Genomic DNA, 22,180 nt, shown 5'->3' on the forward strand with positions numbered 1-22,180 from the left:
CGGTATCTTACCAACACTATACTACGTCCACGATGGGTGCACTTGCCCATATGTGTGTTTAGTGTTAATAAATATCGTGTTTTATAAATTTAAAACTTGGCTAAAAAGTGTAAAAGGGCTTAAAATACATACCTAAAACATACACACACTTCACGCACATCAAGTTTTTGGCGCCGTTTCCGGGGACACAAGGATTTTAAGAAAGTTAGGAATCAACGGCCTAGTCATTTTTTTATTTTCTTTTTATTTTTTTTAGGATTTTCTAAATTTTTCAGCTTCTGCAGAACTCAGCACGGGCCGTGCCCGCTGAACACGCCCCGTGCCCAATCTTTGGAACTAGCAATCCTGTTTTAAGTCAGACAGTAAGCTGAACATGGGGCCGTGCCCACTCAACACGCCCCCGTGCCCAAGATTCAGTTACTAAAAACAGAACCGTAAGATCCCGACGGTTGGTAAATTCTGACACAAAAATGAGTGATAATGATCTTTTTTACTTTCGGCACTCTTATGGTACGTGGTGTCAATTATGTGGAGGCGGACATAAAGAATTAGAATGTTATTTCCTAAATTATAATCCCCACTATATAGACCCATCGTTTCCCTGTATCCTTAAGAGGGGCGAAAGTAAAAATAATCCTTATCTCTCCCTCGAAGGCGCCCAACCAGATATTTTAGGGGAAATGCTTCTTGATGAACTGTTTCAACTAGAAGATCTGATTCTTAAATGGTTAAAAGAACTTAGGATGGATTTCCTAAATTCATCTCAAGACAATGACCAAGAAGAAGTGTTGGGGTCGCATTCAAACAACCTCGTTGCTCCCGAAAATACCTTCAATTCTAGCGAAGACTTGGACGATAGTCATCCTTGTGCCGATTGTACCGTGAAGGACTCCCCATCGTCTTCGTTCGGTGCATACATAGACCTGAGCGATTCGGCATACACCTTCTTTAACGAGAGCCCGGAAAAGGGTTGGACTTGTCCATCTACATATAGCATAGGAATCACCCTCACCGACAACCTCTTGCGTTCTCGTCTTAACCAAGATCAATTAAGGTATCTTAGGCACTTTGGGGTTGTTCCATCCATTAAGGAACCACCCGATCCGGATAGGTTCCCTAGAAATAGACAAACTTCATAATCAGCCCCTCGACACGGGGCCATGTCCAGCCAACACGCCCCCGTGTCCACCAACAGATTCCCTTCTGACTTTTACGTCAGAATACGGACAAACTGTGTCAGGATTCTATCTGCACACGGGGTCGTGTCCAGCCGACACGGGACCGTGTCCAGCACGTTGTCGTTTTCTATAAATGCAGCCAAGAATTCTGCACATTTGGACCATCTAGGGACAGAGATTTGAAGGGATCTTCTCTTATACTATCCTAGGTATGTTCTAAAAGAAGGTTCCAACAACCATCTTGTCCTTTCCTCTTTTATCCATTTCCTACTTCTTCATCTTTCTCCAAAAACCTCCATTAAAGCTTAAGGTTTCAAGCTTTGATGAAGGGATTAATGAGTTTTGTTCAAGAAATCTTGTTAAAAATAAGTTGAACAACATTGTTCTAAGTTAATATTGCTCAAACAGGCTTAATAAGTTAGAGGAATAACTTAAAACTTCAAGATTTCTTGTTACAAAATTCTGCAGAAAGATGAACACGGCGCCGTGCTCAATGAGCACGGGGCCCTGTCCAAGATACTGTTTCATAAAAATAAGTTGTTTTCGGTTTATTTTCGTAGAATGTCGAGTGAAAACAGTGGAACATCTTCCGTACATTCATCAAACAGTAGAAGAGGAAGGAGGCCTTCCATTGAAGCTACCCTTGTACACTACGTCATGGCACTTCGGGAAGCTCTCGATGAGATGACTTCGGTAGAGGAAATCCTAATTGACCGTATAAACTATCTTATGGTGGGGCTGGAAAATAGTTTTCAAGAAATTAACCTCTTGCACCAGAGGTTAAATATTCTTGTAACACCTCCGATGGAACCCGTCCTCCCTCAAGAGGATTGGAACCTACCACTTGGAGTCAACAACCCGACCGGATGGGATGATATTCCAGCGGAACTTCCCCTTGAAGACCTACAAGAAGTCCCGGTGGAAGTTGCACCTCCTCAAACTGACGCTAACGAGCCCTCTTTTCTCCTCCCAAGGGAGATAGAGGAGTGGCTCGCCGACATATGAGGAATCCATGCCCAGAAGAAGGAGTTCTATGAAGCCACATCCAACCAAGACTATTAGCTTCTTGGAAATTTTGCTAATTAAAATAACTTGTAGGCTAGAACTCCATGGTTTATGCTTCTTGTACTTGCTTATCTAACTTAGTAGCATTTTAGGACTATGTATCTCTCTATGGTTTTTAATGAAATGATGGTTTTAAGGTTTGGATGGTGTTATAATAAATAAAACATACTCTGGATGGTGAAGGATAACAAGGGAAACGAGAAACATTGCCCCATGCACTAAAACAAAGCAATTTGACAACGATCTCTCCATTACAGTAGGCTCAGCACGGGCCGTGTTCACCCAACACGGCCTCGTGCTGCACAGTCTGCAGCAAATCGCCCAATTCAGGTAACTGGACACGGGGCAGTGTTCACTGGACACGCCCCCGTTCCCAGGCTTCTGTTCCTTTTCTTAAAATTTTGTCACTGGCACCTGAACACGGGGCCGTGCCCGGTCCCCACGGGGCCGTGTCCAGACTGCCAGTAACATAAAATTTTGCTTTTAACACCATTTTACACATTCAATCAACCTAAAAACTTATTTTTGGGACACATTGAGGACAATGTGTAATTTAAGTGTGAGGGGATGCTAAAACCTTGAATTTTTGCAAGTCCTAATAACAAGCCTTACACGAAACTCTATTGGAACCGCTAATCACCCCAAATTTTTTCCAAAAATTTTCATTTTTTTTACTTGTCTAAGTTTAAGTTGGGAATTCAAGTCTGAACAAGGTTATATTTTTACAAATTTACAATCGATATCGTCGTGATAAAAATAACCAACATAAGAAAATTATGAAAAGGCATGACAAACTTAGTTAAAATTTGATTATATATACTTGATCACATAAAAAACCCTTTTCCCACAAAAGTGAGTTTTGAGCCTTTAACGAGCATACAAATATATATCTTTACACTAAATGCTCATTTTTCGTTTCTTGTGTGAATAGCCGCTTGGTTCGTACGACTCTAGAACTTGCCACAACAATACATTCCCGGTCCTTACCAACTTAAACCCAAGTAAGTAAATGATAGAGGCATTAGGACTAACCCTTTTTCATTCTACACCATTATTTTTCATTTTTTTACCACCTACCCAAAATCCCCCTAGTTAACCCCTTTGAACCTAAACCTTTTCATTTCTTAACCCAAAACAACCCTTTTTACCCACCTAAACCTTTTTATTTTTAACCCTTTTTTTAGTAAACAATGTTCGGTTCTCTTATGACTTCTTCAAAAAAAAAATCTATATTTTGATGAAACCAAATAAACAAACAAAGTTTATCAAAAATAACTTTGTTTGAACAATTCATCAAAATAAAATAAAAATATGAAAAAATAAAAGTTTTTCAAACCGACGTTTGTTACGCCTTTCGCCCTTTTTACTAACCACTAACCTAACCACCCACCTTTAGCCCAAGCCTAACCCTTCACCCATAAAGTTCTCTTGATATTTACAAATGTATATAGTTAAAAAGGAGGAGGATTGATTGCTTGGCAAACTTATGGTAGAAGTAAATTCCATGCCGCTCTCGAGTGATTCACTAAAAATACACCTTCGGCCGAGTGTTGAGTGATCCCCCGTGAGGTATGTGAACTTGTATATAAATAAGATTTTAAAAAGGTATGTTATGCCCTAATAAGTAATTTATCTTAAGAAACGTTCTTAATAAATCATGCCGAATAGGAATGTAAATAAATAAAAATAAAACCTCAATAAAGAATCTTGGAAATCCCGACACTCTATTACAAGCCCAAAAACCTTCTCTTCTACCCATTCCATTTGGGAGTGAATAAAGCCACATTATAAAGAGTTTTGCTTGAGGACAAGCAAAGATTCAAGTGTGGGGGTACTTGATATGCACAAAATGCAACATATAAATTATATCAATTGTGGCATAAAACTAATCCTTTTTAGTACTAATGTTGGAAAAAGTGTGCTTTTGTCTTCCTTTTGTATTTTCAGGATTAAATGAGCTCAAATTAGCAAAAGAAGCAAAAAGACAGCTAAATCTAACATAAATACAAGAAAAGTAACAAAAGTGGAATGCCCGACCCCTCTACACCATCTTCCCAAGCAAAACTAAGAAAACAGAAGACTGAACACGGGGCCGTGCCCAAGTAGCAGCAGAAAAGACAAACCTTTAGAAGCTTCTACTGCTCACCACGGGGCTGTGCCCAGCGGACACCGGGGCGTGGTCAACTTCCTGCAGGCGCATTTATTGTAATTGCGAATTACAATTAATGAAGAGAGAGACGAGGATGGACACGGGGCCGTGCCCGAGCTTCTGTTCAGCCTATAAATAGGAGTGTTTGGAGCCATTTCAACTCATCCCTTGGCACACCACTTCTCTCACACTTCACCCACCACCCACCACCACCATAACACCATCATCCACCACCATCATCCATTGTCCATCATAGAGTGTGTGAGTCGTCTCGGGATCCAAGATTGATCGTAAGAGTTCTTGACAATCAAAGGCCATGTTTGCGTAAGTCTCTTACATAACTTGGTGAAGACAAGTGTTTAGTGTAATACTTTTTCTTTTTAATCTTTTGCACTTTTTAATTGGTTTTGTATTAATGACTTTAATTACTAGTTTCTTATGTTGAAGGTGATTCTTCCTTATCGTTTGTCCGTGGTGTGGAGTCTTGGCATTATTTTACTGTTTATATAAAATAAAAGATTTTCACCATTCATATCTCCATGGTCTATATGGAGGTATGTTGACTCCCTGGTCGGGGGTTAAGGGAACGGTTTGGTAAGAGTCTTGCCATTGTTCAGTGTATAGATCCTGCAAAGGACCTGGGTCAAATTTAGTAGGACCTCCTTCAATACCCAAAGGTATTGGATGGCGGGGGTCCAAACTCTTTAATCCCCTCATAAGTTAAACTACTATTAAAACTTTAATCCAGGTACTTAGGACTGTATCCCTGCTGACTCAGACTACTTAGCTGAGGGTAACGTCGCCTTCAAAAGAGGGGCCTACCACATTATGCATTAATAACTTAATTAGTTATCTTCCAATAATCCGACCCTTTAGGATTGTATCCTTGCTGACTCAAACTACTGGGTTGAGGGTAACGTCACCTTCAAAAGAGGGGCCTACTACAATAATTAAGATAATCTCTTAAACAAGTGCAAAAGTGCGAAAATAATCAAAGGTTACACTAACGCACGAGTCGGATCCAAGTGATTCATCTTGTCTATCTGTTTTATTTTTATTTTGATTTTCAGCATATTAGATAGTTTTATTTTCTTAGTTTAAAAGTCTTTTCTAACATTTTGATTTGATTAGACGTTGAGGATAAACCGGTACTAAAAGCTCTTGTGTCATTGGACGACCTCGGTATCTTACCAACACTATACTACGTCCACGATGGGTGCACTTGCCCATATGTGTGTTTAGTGTTAGTAAATATCGTGTTTTATAAATTTAAAACTTGGCTAAAAAGTGTAAAAGGGATTAAAATACATACCTAAAACATACACACACTTCACGCACATCACTCAACAACTTAATAAACTCGATTAAATTAATAATTTGTTCGGTCCTAACTTAGGACCAGTATAAAATTGGACCCCAATCGATATAATAATAAGATAATAATTTTTTTGAAACACCAGTGTATATAAATTGGTCCCAACCAAACTATAAATTAAGAACTACTAAAAGATTCCAAATTCTAAGATTGTCTAGTAAAAATGAATATATATATTTTTTTTTTGTTGAACTTCAAATCTATCTTGAGTTTATCTTTAAATCTCCTCATTGCACATAAGGGTTGGGGCATTGTCTTCTCATATTATAACAAAAAATTGTGAAGAGTTGCTGCGGCTTGCAATGCACTTAGGAAATGTGCATTGAAACTTGTTTTTGTAATTTATTTTTTGGTACCATGAATTAACTTTTTGTATTAAAAAACTATGAACTTGACAAATTAATTTGTGAATGTATATTGGACTTAGAAATTTAAAGGTTATACATAAAACAACGCTAAATTAATAAATTATTAATTTATAGCTATAATAATGTATCGCTAAATTAATAAAATATCCCATTCTCAACATTATTTATTTATAGAGGTTTTACTGTATATCCATTTGTATTATTGTATATAATGTATGTTATGCTGTCATGATGGAAGGTTTAAATTGAATGATGAAACCATGAGCAGACTTAAGGTGAGATTAGAAGATATGATTAGTTGCCAATGAAGTGGTGGAATGGTTGGGGAAAGATTGGGTGTTACTTGTGATCCAGGTGACTTCATTCTCCCAATTATTTTCTGTGGCATCCATGTGAAGGGCGAATACGGGTGGCGCTGGTTCGTCTTGGATAGGAGACGAAGTTTTACCGATTATTCTACTGTCATGCCCTCAGGTGGGTGTATGTCGGGTTTCCGCACATCTGGAAGAGCCAAGGGGCTTGTGTCACGGTGATTGAGATGTTGTTAGTTGTCGTTCAAAAAAAGAAGATACGATTAGTCGATAAAAATCATGGTTGTAAAACAAGGTTTCCAAGGCCGAGTACTCCCCGAGTAGTCGCTACAAGGTAGGCTGCCGAGGCAACTTTCTTCGACTCCGCCTAATTACTCGGAGTCGGTCAAACGCGGTCAACCTTGGCCAAAATTGGATCTAGTAGGTCAACTCGGGCCTAGTTTGACTTAAATAATAATAAAACGTAATTTCTATGCCTATCATATTAAGGAATGAGTATCATTTTCACATATTTTTTATAAATATTAGTAAATTTATGTTATTTGACATATATTTAATCTCCAGAAAGTAATTTCATTATAATTTAACATGTCCGAGTACTCCCCGAGTACTCTCAACTCCCCGTTCGACCGACTAAGGAGCGCCTAGCAACTTTTGCAACGATAAAAATAAATAAAATCTAAATCTCACAAACACTTGAAATTGAATATAAATTTTGTTAAATATAATACTCATTTAAAACGTTGAGAGGAATATATATTTATATTTATATTTATATACCATACGATACTTATGGAGGGGAATAGTGCCAGGCAGTTGTCTGTCATTTCCGCATTGGTCCACCTAAATTACGAATTTGTCTTGTTTAAATTTACGGTTTTACCATTGGTTTTGTTTTCTTCTCCTCCCAGCCAAATTACGATTTTGTCCTCAATTCAAATTTATAGTTTTTCTATGGTTTTTGTTTTTTTTCTGTCAAATTACGAATTTGCCCCATTGTAAAATTACAGTCATGTAATCGTTTTAGTTTTTTAATAGTATCAGACAGTTGCCCAGTTGCCTGGCACTTCCCCATTGGTTCAGCCAAATTACGATTTTGCCCTCAGTTCAAATTTACAATTTCGCCATCGGTTTTGTTTTTTTTTTCCTATCAAATTACGAATTTGCCCCCAATGTAAAATTATAGTCACGATATCGTTTTAATTTTTTTTGGGAATAGTGCCAGGTAGCTGCCTGACACTTCCCCACTGGTCCACCCAAATTACGATTTTACCCTGTTTAAATTTACAGTTTTATGAGTTTGCCCGCATTTCAAATTTACAGTTTTTTCGTCGTTTGTTTTTTTCCTGTCAAATTACAAATTTGCCCCCAGTATAGAATTACATTTATGACATCGTTTTAATTTTTTTTTTTTTGACAAAACTATGGTAGTGTTTTGTTTTAATTGGTAGACTCAGTGTAATTTTTATTCGTGATAGGCAGTTGTCTGGTACATGCTAATTTGTCCTGATTAATTACAATTTTGCCCCGGTTTAAAAATATAGTATTTCCATCGTTTTAGTTTCTTTTTTTTTCTTTTAAAAAAGTATAGCAGTGTTTTGTTTTAATTGATTGACTCGATGTAATTTTTTTTGAGAACATATTATGAGTATTAGGTACAAGTAACTAAACACACAGACATACATATTATGATATAAAATATCCAGTTTGGTTCCCCGCAATGCGGGCGGGGAAATAACTAGTTATTACATATAGTGACGGGCATGAATAGTAAATTAATTTTTAATTCTTTATTTTTATTATTTAATAATATTTTATATCTTTATAACAAGTTGCATATGTTAATCTTTTCTGAAAAAATCTAACTTCACAACTCTGTTTATTTTTTCTACAATGTGGTATATATTTTATAGAAAATGAATATTGTGCTTCTTTCGTATCAAACTGAAACGAAACTGATGATTGATAATAGTTTATTATTTCTAAGTATATGTTTATTAATTTTTAATTATTTATTAATCACTTGATTTGGATTTTTTCCAAATAACGTGTGTTGTTTGTTTATATTTTGTCAATATTACGTACCAAACTGAACCGGGATCTATCGAAAAACATTTTTATCAATATCGGTAATTATTTATATTGGTTTTGCTTACAATAAGCTAACATATATCGCTATCGTAGCGTACCGAGCAACATTAGTGTTTTGGTCAAAAATTACCTAAGCAATTAAGTGATCAAATTAGTTAGGTGAGGTAGTGTGCTAAAATTATATGTGAAAATGTATTGGCCAAATTAGATATGAAAACAGTTTCAGGATACAGCCCGGGATATAGAGCTGTATCAATGATCAAACAATGAGCAAAAAAGTAAAGGTTGACACGTGATGTACGAGGAAAGCCCTTGATCAATCTAGATCGCCGGCATAAAACCTCGGGAGCTGACAATCGCAGCTGCCTTGTTCTTCTTATTGCTTCAAATATCAGGATACAGTGCAGGATGTGGTGCGGATCGATTATGTGTTACAATGTAATTTGAATACAAGTGTTTGAGTGTGGTGTTTGCGGTGAGCTAGAGAGTAAAAGTGTTCGAGAGTGTCAGTGTAAAATTGTGTGCCTTAAACTGATCTGCCCCCATCTATTTATAGTAAAGATAATGTAACAAACTATCCTAAACTTCCGGGATCCAGCGAATATTCCCACTCGAACGTTGAGGAGCAAGTCTTTTGGGTTCAACGGCTTCCTTATAACAAATACGCCCGAGTCTTGAGGAGAAGAAGTCCTGGTGACCGTTAGTAACTTACAGCCATTAACCTGCACGTGTTTAATTCACTCAACCTTAGGATATCGCCCAGGATGTTAACAATATCCCCGTCCAGTATCCTGATCACAAATAAACAATTAAAAGCGGGATATTAGTCAGGATATGTATACTCAGAAAATGACCCATAACAATTGTCCCCAAATATATCGGTTGGTATACCAATCCAACGGATATATTTCAAAAGTCTTATCCCATAACTCAAGGCATTTAAAACGAAGCGACGGTCGTGATCACATCGTAACTTCCAACGCGCTTTTTGCTCAATGGAGATCCATAATGCCCCTATATCTTCTCTCTTCTTGTTTGAAAAGCAGATATCTTCAACAGAGCTTTCAGGTAATTCTTCATTTCTTATTTACTTTCTATCAATTTTCCTTGCCTTCTTCGTAATGGATGCCGAAACCTTCACCCAGCAGAATCTCCTCAAAAATCCTGAAAAGGAGGTCTGTGCCTTTGATAACACAGACATTGCGGCTTTGAGAGCTTCCGGCGCTTTCCCTGATAACACGGTCTTTAGACCGTTCGATCGGTCAATTCGATCGGATGTTTCTTCCGCTGAATGGGTTTGCTTTCCAGCATATCCTTTTTCGCTAGGTCTTCGATACCCTTTCCTGAATTCATGATGCAATTCTTTCGAACCACCGGCATCTCTTTTGCTCAAACCATGCCCATGGTTTGGAGAGTATTAATTGTACTTAACCAAATCAAAAACCTTCATTGCCCCGACCTCTGCATCGAGGATTTGCCTATTGCTTATCGCCTCCGATCTCACGGCTCTAGCTGGTTCTTGCTTTTCTCGACCTCTAGCAAACCCCTTATTCTTAAAGCCACCAAAAACGAAGACGGATGGCAACACAAGTTTTTCTTTGTCAAACGAGACGGCATTGCTGAGGGTGCCCATCTTCCGGTGGAGTGGTTAAGCACCGGTAGGGTTATAAATATTCTCATGGACCGTTTGGTTTTTATCTTCTTCTAATATCCTTCTTTTTTATCCCTATGCAGTGAATTTCAAGGAAGTAGCTCCCCCTACCGCCGAATCAGAAGAAAGAGTCAACACTGTTTACCGATTACCTGCAATAGACAGGACCTTCACCACACACTTCCCGAGTTCCAGTCAATACTCGTCATCTGAAATGTATGGTAAGGATTACTTTTAAAATAATTAGCTAACAGAGTATAATAATAAAATGAAGAGTAATAATGATGTAAAACTTTTCCCTTTATGCAGCACCGGCCAAGATCCCTGAAGTCTTTGACCTCGACGAGTTGGACAGTTATTCTGATCAGGTTCAGGTCAAGAAGGAACCTAGTCCCAAGGCCACAGCCTCATCCAAACCCAGCAGCTCCAAAGCCATCATTATTCCCAAACCTTCACCGGCTACCAAGCCCCGGAGTTCAAGTTCCCGCAAAAGGAAGGAGCATGATTCCCCTGTCATTTCTAACACCTTTCCTTATGAGAAGCACGGGTTCATTGAAGCTAGCGGATTTATGACTTCCTTTCTTAACCAGGTTAGTATTCTCATATTATATCCTATATCAAGAATCTTGCAGGCTTAACAAGACGCTTGAATCCAAGCTAAAGGAAGCAGAAATCACAATCTCTGATCAAGGTATGATTGCAGCCGCCAAATCCCGTCATTACGAGGAGAAATTCAAAGCTATGACTCAAGAACACCAGACTGCTCTCAACAGAGCTACTCTTCAAGCCCAGGCCGATCTTGAAGCTGTCCATATGCAACATGAACAGGATATGGTCAGCTACTGGGAAAGCCTTAAGAGTTCCGTCATCATTTCTCTTCTCCAAGCCAGGTTGAAGATGGCCCATGAAGCCAAAGCATTAGGTTTTGAATGCCCTTCTTCGGACGTCAGTGCTTGGGAGACCAAGCTAAAGAACCTTGGCGGCACTTCTTCTAAACCAGTTATCGCTGAATCTTCCAAAGCAGTTGAAAAAGCAACCCATACTGAGAAGGATGCTGAGGAGGATCCCAAGACGGATGCTGCTGAAATCATTATGGACGAAGAAGATACTGCCCCCTAAAGTTTATTTCCTTTAAATTGTTTGAACTATTTTATGAACAATTTTCATTTTTGTATCGAAACAATTTGATAGCCGAAGGTGGATGGGTCCTGGGTTTCAGGATGAAACCTTCGGTTATCAACTAGTATTGATTGTTTCAAGAATAATTTCATCTTTCATTTTTCTTGCTATTATCTTCCGTCTCTCTTAGTATAAATCTTAGCTTTGTAAAAATTTTGTATTGTTATCTTATGGAAATATCCTGATCAATATGCTTAGCAATATATTATAAAAACTGTTATTAGATAATTCCTTCAACTTTGTAGAAAGCTTTTTACAGAGTGAAAAACAGTCCACTTTCCAAAACCTGTTTTGATAATACCTGGGTGATCAAAGTTTCAAACTGGTATTAGTTTCAAATATTTTGAGAAGTATTTTGAAAATATATTTTGAGAATATATCCCGAGAATTGATCCTAATCAGGATGTTTAACCTTTTACCCAACCTAGTATTATCAAAAACTCAAACGACGTTTACAAAGGAAAGATCATACCAGGAATAGGATATAACCCTATTATCAAACCTCAATCCGTTTGCAACTTTTCCAATGAAGATGTCCCCTGTGTGAGATACTTAGTGCATTAGTTCCGAGCCTTACTCTTTGAGCTTTACATCATTGCTTTAGTGGGAATGTCCCCTGTGTACAATGTCTTCAGACACTTAAAAATCTTCTGGATATCAGTTCCTATTGTATAGACAATTTTTCATGTTACAGGGGTAAAACCCAAGAATGTACTAGAGATAAATTCCTTGTATCCTGGGGAAAATCCCAAATTTTCATGCGCTACAGGCGGGAGTGTATAAACTCCAAGACTTAGAAAGGTGAAAACCTTTAAACCTTAGAGAGTATGAAAATACCCTTTCGTGAAAGAGGGTGATCAATCCTCATATACCTTTAGGATTCAGGATATAGCCAACAGTAACGAAATTGTCAGCCACTTTTACATGGACTGGTCCCGCCACCTTGAACTATCCCTGAATAACTTGTGCTCCAGGCGGAGTGTTTAAACCCAATTCGGAAGAAAGGTGAATACCTTTAAACCTGTGAAGGGATCAGGATCCCTTGTACGTGAGAGAGGGGGCCAGTCCTCTAATCTTCTGAAGTATCCGAGTGAGCATCCTGGAGCTATATCCCGAAGCATATACTGCAAAACATCCTTACACTAAGGTGGGTGTTAGCTTGGCTAACACCCCTCCAATGCTTAAGTTAGTATTGGGTTTCAAAGAATAAATTAAACCAAACATATTAAAAATGGATAGAATTCATACCATCCTGAGTTAGAAATTAAATTCTAAACTCACTTGAAATAAAGCTTAAGGTGTATAGCATTCCAAGATCTCGGTAGCATATCCCCTTTCATATTCTTGAGTCTATATACTCCTTTCCCTGCTTCTGATTCAACTTCATATGGTCCTTCCCATTTTGGAGCTAGCTTGCCATCGGCAGGATTAGTGGTATTCTGAAAAGCCTTTCTTAACACCCAATCTCCAACCTTAAATCTTCTGGTCCTGATATTCTTGTTATATGCTCTGGATATTCTTTGTTGATATGCTGCCATCCTTAGCCTTGCTGCATCTCTCTTTTCATCTATAGTATCCAAATCTTGACTCAAGGCTTCAGGATTCTGTTTAGGATCACTTAGGGTAGATCTTGCAGTAGGTATTGTCATTTCCGTTGGAATCATTGCTTCTGCTCCAAATACCAAGGAAAATGGGGTTTGGCCTGTTGCGTTCTTTACCGTTGTCCTATCAGCCCACAAAACAAAGGGTAATTCTTCTGCCCATCTTCCTTTTTTGGTTCCAAGCCTCTTCTTTAAGTTATTGACAATTATCTTGTTTGAGGATTCTGCTTGTCCATTCGCTTGAGGATGTACTGGAGTAGATGTTATCATTTTGATTCCCCAACTCTTGCAAAAGTCAGTAGTCCTTTTGCTTATAAATTGAGAACCATTGTCACAGATTATCTCGGCTGGTACTCCAAATCTGGTCAGGATATTTCTCTTTATGAAGGATACTACTTCTTGATCCCTAACTTGAACAAATGCCTCGGCTTCAACCCATTTGGAGAAATAATCTGTCATTGCCAACATAAAAACCTTCCCTCCTGGAGCCTTTGGAAGCTTTCCCACTATATCCATACCCCACTTCATAAATGGCCAAGGGGAAATAATAGGATATAATGGTTCAGCAGGTTGATGCAATATGTTACTATGTCTTTGACATGCATCACATGTTCGAGCATATTCTGCGGCATCTTTTCTCATTGTTGGCCAATAATATCCTGTCCTTAACACTTTTGAGAATAACGACCTACCCCCAGTATGGTTACCACAATCCCCTTCATGTATATCCTGAAGTACTTCTTTGGCTTCAGGATCCTCCAAGCACCTCAAATACGATCCTGCAAGAGATTTCTTGTATAAAACATTATTTATAATAGTGAATCGTGATACCTTCATCCTAAATGCCTTAGGATTTTCATTTCCGGGGATGTGTCCTTCTTTGAGATATCTCACAATTGGAGCCGTCCAAGATTTAGGATCCTCTTCAGGATACTCTGCTCCAGGATCCTGAATAGCCGCTGTTTTGGTCAAAAATCACACAAGGATAATGCAACCAAACTTTATGTAAATGGGGTATGATGCTTGGTTTGTAGAAAAAGTAAAGGATCACTTCAATGTGAAATATGCAAAGACACAATGATTTATACGAGGAAAAAGCCCTTGATCAATGTATGATCTCCGGCATAAAAAACCTCGGGTGATGGCAACTACCGATCACCAAACTTCAATATAAGAAAAATAGTTACAACTTTGGATGATAATGAGCTGAGTACAAGGATCACTATAGTTTCGAGTGTCTAAGCGTGTGAGAGTTGTGTTGTGTCTTCTTCCGAATGAGGAAGAGTGTTATATATACAAGTGTAGGTGACCTATTTTAGGTAAAAAGACTAATAATCAGCTCATTACCCCTTTAGAAATAAAAGTAAATCTAGCCTAAATTATCGCCCTTAAATCATGCCAAGTTTCCATATCCTTCACAACGTCCATCTCCGATTAAGCACATGCCATAGTTGTAAAGACGTGTCCTTTAATTGTGATGCTTAAGAGCGGATCCTGCTAGATGTCCTGCAAAACAACATTAAATTCAACGAAAGCAACTGTTAGCATGAGGATCCTATGATGGTCCGTGATCCTGATCCTGGAACTCTGCTGAGGATCACTATCTGCCAAAGAAACAAGGATCACTGGTTAGGATCACATGTGAGGATCATGTATTGTAAAAATCCAGCCCTAACAATTGCCCCCAAAATATAAGGAGTGATTTTGTAAATAAATGAGTTATATTTTGTTCTGATCTTATCTTCAACGGACAACTCGGGTAACTAGCCGTTATAACCGGACTAGCCGTTGCGATCATTACGTCACTGAAGTGACATCCCTGCAAATCATGATTATAAATAGGAGATAGGGTAAGGATCGATTTGCATTTAAATTCAGGATATACTCCCTTTATAATCTCCACCGGAGATTGATCAGGTATTCTCTTTCTTTCTTCCTTTTCCTGCTCTGTTTTTTGTTTATTGTGCAGCTATCTCCATTGCTCATCTCAAGTTAACCCCTGCTGCCAGAGAGAGGGTCTTAGCTTTCAAGAAGCTTGATCCTGAAATCAGAAGTTTTCAAGTCACCGTCCAAGATTCACAAGAAGTATCCTCCGCATCTGCCACTATGTCAAGTAAGTATCCTTATTAAAAAGTAAGTTATATGTAAGACTGTTTAGTTAGTAAGGGAACTTATTTTGTTTTGATTGTGTAGGCGCTGGGAAACCTGCTAAGTCTGCCAAGTCTGCCTCCAAGTTCGGGATTGATGAACTTGCCAATGTCAAGTCTTCAAGAAAGAAGACTTCTGTTGCCAGTCCCTCTGCTTCGGCCCCTAAAGCACCTGTTAGGGGTAAGGGGAAGAAGAGAAAGACTTCTGAGGATCTCCAAGGATTTCCCCTGATCCGCCAACAGTTTCTCGACTATGTCAATGAGGTAAGGATCATTGCCCCTGTTGGTTATCCTTCTCGAGTATCCTGCTTGTGTATTCTGCCTGTATATCCTGCTTCTTTGAGGATCACCTGATCCTGAACTTACCTTTTTTTTCTCTTTTGCAGAAACTTGCTGAGATTGAGACCTACCTTGGCCATGTCGAGGATCAGGAAAGCCAAATCGCCGACCTCCAACAAATGGGCGTGTTAAAGGATCTCAAGATAGCCGATCTTGAGAAGGAACTCCGGGCTACAAAGGATGAGGCTGCTCAAAGGCTGATTGACATGGATGGCGAGAAGCAGGAGATCATCCAGGATGCCAAGGTCTCTGCCGCAACTGCTATGTACAAGATACAACTACAAATGGCTGTGGAGGCTCAGGATCCTGCCTTTGACAAAGGCTCATGGGACGTGGAGGGTTGGAAGGCAAGATTGGCAGAGCTGGAGGATGAGGACGAAGCAGAGGAGATCCCAATGCTGGAGGGTGGTGATGCTGACAAGGATCAGGGTGGAGAAGCTGGTGGTGATGGAGCAGCAAAGGTGTGAGCTGCTGGATTGGGCGATGATGGATATTTCGAGACTAGGCCGGAGCCCAATTTTTTGAGTTTGGTAGTGGTTGTGATGTTTGAAACAATTTTATGGTTTGTACTTTGAACAATAGTTTTTAGGGTTAAGGATCCTGGATCCTTTGAACAATAGGTAGGATCGCAAATGGTGGAGGGATCCTCTGTTTGGGGGATGAAGCCTTTGTGATCCTGCCGCCTTTAATTTCCTGCACCTGCTAATACCGCATAGACAATGGACACCCTTTGCCAACCCATGTGGACGGGCCATGTTTTGCTGGTAGAAATGTGGGTTGGCAATTTTGACAACTTTTTGAAAGGGTTTAAGATCCTTTTGTTAATAATATAACTCTAATCTTTCTGGCTTATCTCGTGTTGTTATCCTTTATCTTCTTATTTTTCAGTTTGTTTTAGAAACATATTTGTTAGAGTAACAAGAGTTGAGCAAACCATGTTTAATAAATTTAGGATATGATCCTAGATCAAATATCCTGATATTGAAAATTTTTGAAGCAATCAATTTCAAGGATCATAGGTTTAGTTGTCAAAGTGTAAGGGTTGTTTAGTATAATCAAAATAGTCAAGGATCATACCTGAGGATCCAAGTTAGGATCCTAACCTTTAATCAAGATAACCATAAGTGAAATTTTAACGGATAACAAGGATTAAGGATCCTTATTTGTTTAGCTTCGAGAACCTGAAAAATGGAACATAACTTGGGACTAAGCCAATGTAAAAGATAAATTAGTAGCTGGGGACATGCCCAAAGGATAACGGGGGATGATCCCAAAGGATCACTGGGGACAAGCCCAAAGGATAACTGGGGACAAGCCCAAAGGATAACTGGGGACAAGCCCAAAGGATCGTATGTAAACTGGAGTATGGCCCTTACTGGCGACTATCCAAACTTAGTGACATGAAAATGTCAAAACCTTAGCTAACGTGAAAACGTTAGAAACCTTATGAACGGATGTATGGTACGTCTACCATTATACGTAGGATCCTGGGTATAGCCAGTACGATGAGGTTGTCAGCCCCGGAAGTGGGTACTGGTCCCAAAGACGTGAACTATATCAGGATCATCGTGCGCTGCTGGCGGAAACTGGGGATAATCCCAAGGATAACTGGGGACAAGCCCAAGGATCTGCGTTGCTTTTGAAGATCTTTGACGATATGCTGTAGATACCTGAACTATCATAACTCAAATGGTTCGTGAGAAGAGGATGAAGGATACAGGATCCTTATCCATTGGTAAAAAGTAAGGAAATGTAAATGTTTTAAGATAAGGACATTACCAGATTAAGGATCACTGACATCACCGGGATCCTTCGAGGATACTTCAATAAAAGGATCACATGCTTGAAGGATCATGTTCACATAAAGTATCTCTTTAAGTGAACAGCATTCCAGGCTCTTGGTAACAAGTTTCCTTCCATGGTTAGCAATCTGTATGCCCCCTTTCCTGCTTCAGCTTCAATCAAGTAAGGGCCTTCCCACTTTGGTGCTAACTTCCCGTCAGCAGGATTAATAGTGTTTTGGAATGCTTTTCTCAACACCATATCTCCGACTTGAAACTTCCTTATCCTAACATTTTTGTTGTAAGCACCAGCCATTCTTTGTTGGTAGCTTGCCATCCTTATCCTAGCCAGATCCCTGATTTCCTCAATAGTATCCAAATCCTGTGCCAGGATTGTAGCATTCTCTTCAGGATCACGAGCACTCGTTCTAGCAGTTGGGATCACCATCTCTGTTGGGATCACTGCTTCTGCCCCAAATACTAAAGAAAAAGGTGTTTGACCAGTGGCATTCTTGGGAGTTGTTCTATCAGCCCATAGCACATAAGGTAACTCCTCTGCCCATTTTCCCTTCTTGGATCCTAGCTTCTTCTTCAGATTGTTGATGATGATCTTGTTGGATGATTCTGCTTGGCCATTGGCTTGTGGACGAACTGGTGTTGATGTTATCGTCTTGATTCCCCAACTGTCACAAAAGTTAGTAGTTCTGCTTCCAATGAATTGGGAACCATTATCACATACAATTTCAGAGGGAATGCCAAATCTAGTTATAATGTTTCTTTTGATAAAGGATATAACTTCTTTTTCTCTGACTTGAGCAAAAGCTTCAGCTTCTATCCACTTAGAGAAGTAGTTAGTCATGCCAAGCATAAATACTTTTCCACCAGGTGCTTTAGGGAGCTTGCCAACTATATCCATCCCCCATCTCATGAATGGCCAAGAGGATGGTATGGGGTGTAGCAATTCAGCTGGTTGATGAAGGATATTGCTGTGTCTTTGACAAGGATCACATTTCCTAGCATATTCTACAGCATCCCTTTTCATGGTTGGCCAGTAGTATCCTGTTCTAAGGATCCTTGAGAACAATGCCCTGCCCCCAGTGTGGTTTCCACAATCTCCTTCATGGAAGTCTCTCAACACTTCTTCAATTTCAGGATCCTCGATACATCTCAAATATGGTCCTGCAAGAGATCGTTTATATAGCACATTATTTAAGATTGTGAATTGAGATACCTTAATCCTGAAGGCTCTAGGATTTTCTCCCATCGGAATCTCCCCGTATTGCAAGTATCTTATGATTGGTGAGATCCATGATCCTGCATAAGATTGAGCTTCCTCACTAGGGATTACTGCAGTATCCTCTTCTATTTCCATGGCTACCTGATTTTCAATAGCAGGAGCCAGGATATGGATGATAGGGATACTTATATCTTCTGGAATCTTTAAGGATGATCCTAAGTTGGCCAATGCATCAGCTTCCGTGTTATCCTCCCTTGGTACCTGTGTTAAGCTGAAAGAGATAAAAGAGAGTGCCAATTCCTTGACTATCTCTAAATATTTGGTTAGTTTTTCACCTTTAACAGCATAGGATCCATTAAAGTGATTGGTGATCAATAATGAGTCTACATATACTTTAAGATACTTTACCCCCATATCCTTAGCAATTTGTAAGCCAGCAATTAAGGCTTCATATTCAGCCTCATTGTTAGTTGCTTAGAACTCACAGGCTATGGAGTGGGGTATTATGTCCCCCTGTAGCGATTTTAGTAGTATCCCGAGCCCTGTGCCCTTGACATTTGAGGATCCATCAGTGTGTAGTATCCAAGGATCCTTGGTCTCATCCAGCTGTTGGACTTCCAATTCTGCTTCTTTTTTTAGATCACTACTGAAATCAGCCACAAAGTCAGCTAATGCTTGGGATTTAATGGATGTTCTTGGCTCATATCTTATATCATGGGCACTAAGCTTTACTGCCCACTTAGCCATTCTTCCTGACATCTCTGGTTTCCTGAGGACATTCTTAATTGGAAAGTTAGTTCTAACAACAATAGTATGGGTTTCAAAATAATGCCTTAACTTAGTTGATGCCATGATTAATGCAAGAATAAGTTTTTCGAGGTGTGAGTACCTGGATTCGGCATCAAGTAAACTCTTACTTACATAGTAGATAGGATATTGTGTACCTTCATGATCCTTAACAAGGACAGCACTTACAGCGGTTGAGGATACCGCCAAATATAAGGATAACACATCTCCTTTTTCGGGCTTTGTTAATGCTGGTGCTGAGGACATATATTCTTTAAGGGCTTGTAAAGCATTCTCATGTTTCTCAGTCCATTCAAACTTCTTGTTCTTCCTTAGGATATCGTAAAATTCTTTACATTTTTCTGAGGATTTTGATATGAACCTGTTCAGAGCTGCTATCCTGCCTGTTAGCCTTTGCACATCCTTAGCATTGGTAGGGGACTTGATGTTCACTAGTGCTTTAATTTGCTCCGGACTTGCTTCAATGCCCCTCTGAGTTACCATATATCCTAGGAATTTACCTGCCTTAATGCCAAAGTGGCATTTTGAAGGATTAAGCTTCATGTTATAATTATCAAGGATATCAAATGCTTCTTCCAAATCCCTTAGGTGATCCTCAGCTTTCTTTGATTTGACTACCATATCATCTATGTATACTTCCATAGTTTGTCCAATTTGATCTTTAAACATCATATTCACCAGCCTTTGATATGTTGCACCTGCATTTCTTAATCCAAAAGGCATGGCAATATAACAATACAAACCTGTTGGGATCATAAAGGCTGTATCCTCTTGGTCAGATGGTTCCATCTGAATTTGTTGGAATCCAGATGATGCATCCATAAAGGTCAACAGTTCATGCCCCGCTGTTGCATCCACCATGGAGTCAATGTGGGGTAATGGGAAAGGATCCTTGGGACATGCCTTATTCAGATCAGTGAAATCGACACATACCCTCCACTTTCCGTTTTTCTTTTGGACAACGACCACATTGGCTAACCATTTTGGATACTTTACCTCTCTGATCATACCTGCTCGAAGTAGTCTCTCTACTTCTTCTTGGATAATGGCATTCCTTTCTGGTGCAAACTTCCTCCTTTTTTGATGGATTGGTTTGATAGACCTGTCAATGCCAAGTTTATGAGTTATGATATCCTTAGATATACCTGTCATATCTTCGTGTTTCCATGCAAAGGTAGACTTTCTTCTTTTGAGGAAGGATATCATGTCTTCTTTCATCTTGCCAAGGATCCCTGATCCGATATAGATTTTTGATTCAGGATCACTAGGATCCAAGAGGATTTCATCCACATCTTGTTCCCTTGCCTCCAAGACATTCCTCGGAGGATACTGTAATTGCTATTGCTCCCTTGGCTTCGAGGTTGGCTTCATGGATGATGTATAACAATCCTTAGCCTCCTGCTGATCACTGTCGATCTTGATTATCCCCCATGTTTTGGTCAAAAATCACACAAGGATAATGCAACCAAACTTTATGTAAATGGGGTATGATGCTTGGTTTGTAGAAAAAGTAAAGGATCACTTCAATGTGAAATATGCAAAGACACAATGATTTATACGAGGAAAAAGCCCTTGATCAATGTATGATCTCCGGCATAAAAAACCTCGGGTGATGGCAACTACCGATCACCAAACTTCAATATAAGAAAAATAGTTACAACTTTGGATGATAATGAGCTGAGTACAAGGATCACTATAGTTTCGAGTGTCTAAGCGTGTGAGAGTTGTGTTGTATGTCGTGTGTGTTCTTCCGAATGAGGAAGAGTGGTATTTATACGTGTGTAGGTGACCTATTTTAGGTAGTTAAACTAATATTCAGCTCATTACCCCTTTAGAAATGAGATACAATCTAGCCTGAATAGCCGCCCATAAATCAAGCCTTGTTTCCATATCCTGTGCAACGTCTATCTTCAATTAAGCTCTTGCCATAATTGTGAAGACGTGTCCCTTGATCATGATGCTTAGAGCGTATCCTGCTAGATATTCCTGCAAAAATAACATTGCATTAAGCGAAGATGATCGTTAGTATGAGGATCCTATAATGTCCCATGATCCTGATCCTGAAGTCCTGCTGAGGATCACTGTCTGCCAAAGAAATAAGGATCACTGGTTAGGATCACGTGTAAGGATCACCTATAATAAAAATCCAGCCCTAACAATTGCCCCCAAAATATAAGGAGTTTATTGTAAATAGACGAGTTATGTTTTGTTTCGATCTTATCTCTAACGGGCAACTCCAAGAAACTAGCCGTTACACCCGGACTAGCCGTTGCGATCATTACGTCATAGATGTGACAATCCCTGCAGATCATGATTATAAATAGGAGATAGGGTGAGGATCAGTTTGTATTTAAATTCAAGATACACTCCCTTTATATTCTGCACCGAAGATTGATCAGGTATTCTTCTCTTTCTCTCTTTCTTTTCTCTTTGCTCTGTTTTCTGCTTCTACTCTGTTTCCGTCTCGTCACAAACATGTTGCTCCGGAATTCTCCACACAAGGATTCCAAGAAGGATAGTCCCTTAAAAAGCCAGGGGATTATCAAGGATTCTCCTACGGAGAGGTGTTGCTTTACTGATGTTCACATAGACAGAATTCGTCATTGCTTTCCGGCGAATGCTGTTTTCAAGTCCTTCACACCTACCGCTCTGAGTGACTCTGTTTCGAATACCTGGGTGGCTTTTCCTGCTACTCCATTTACCATAGGGTATTCATATCCTTTTCCATTGTTCACCCAATCTTTCTTTTCCTTAACCGGCATCTCATATATCCAAGCTATGCCGATGATCTGGAGGGTTCTGTATACCTTCGAGAGGATCATCGAGCAGGAAGGGATTGATCTGGGGATGGCGGAGTTAGCTGAGTTTTACGATCTCACCACCTTTGGTTCTCACCGGTAT

The sequence above is a fragment of the Helianthus annuus genome, chromosome 7 (assembly GCF_002127325.2).
Source record: "Helianthus annuus cultivar XRQ/B chromosome 7, HanXRQr2.0-SUNRISE, whole genome shotgun sequence".
NCBI classification, from domain to species: Eukaryota; Viridiplantae; Streptophyta; class Magnoliopsida; order Asterales; family Asteraceae; genus Helianthus; species Helianthus annuus.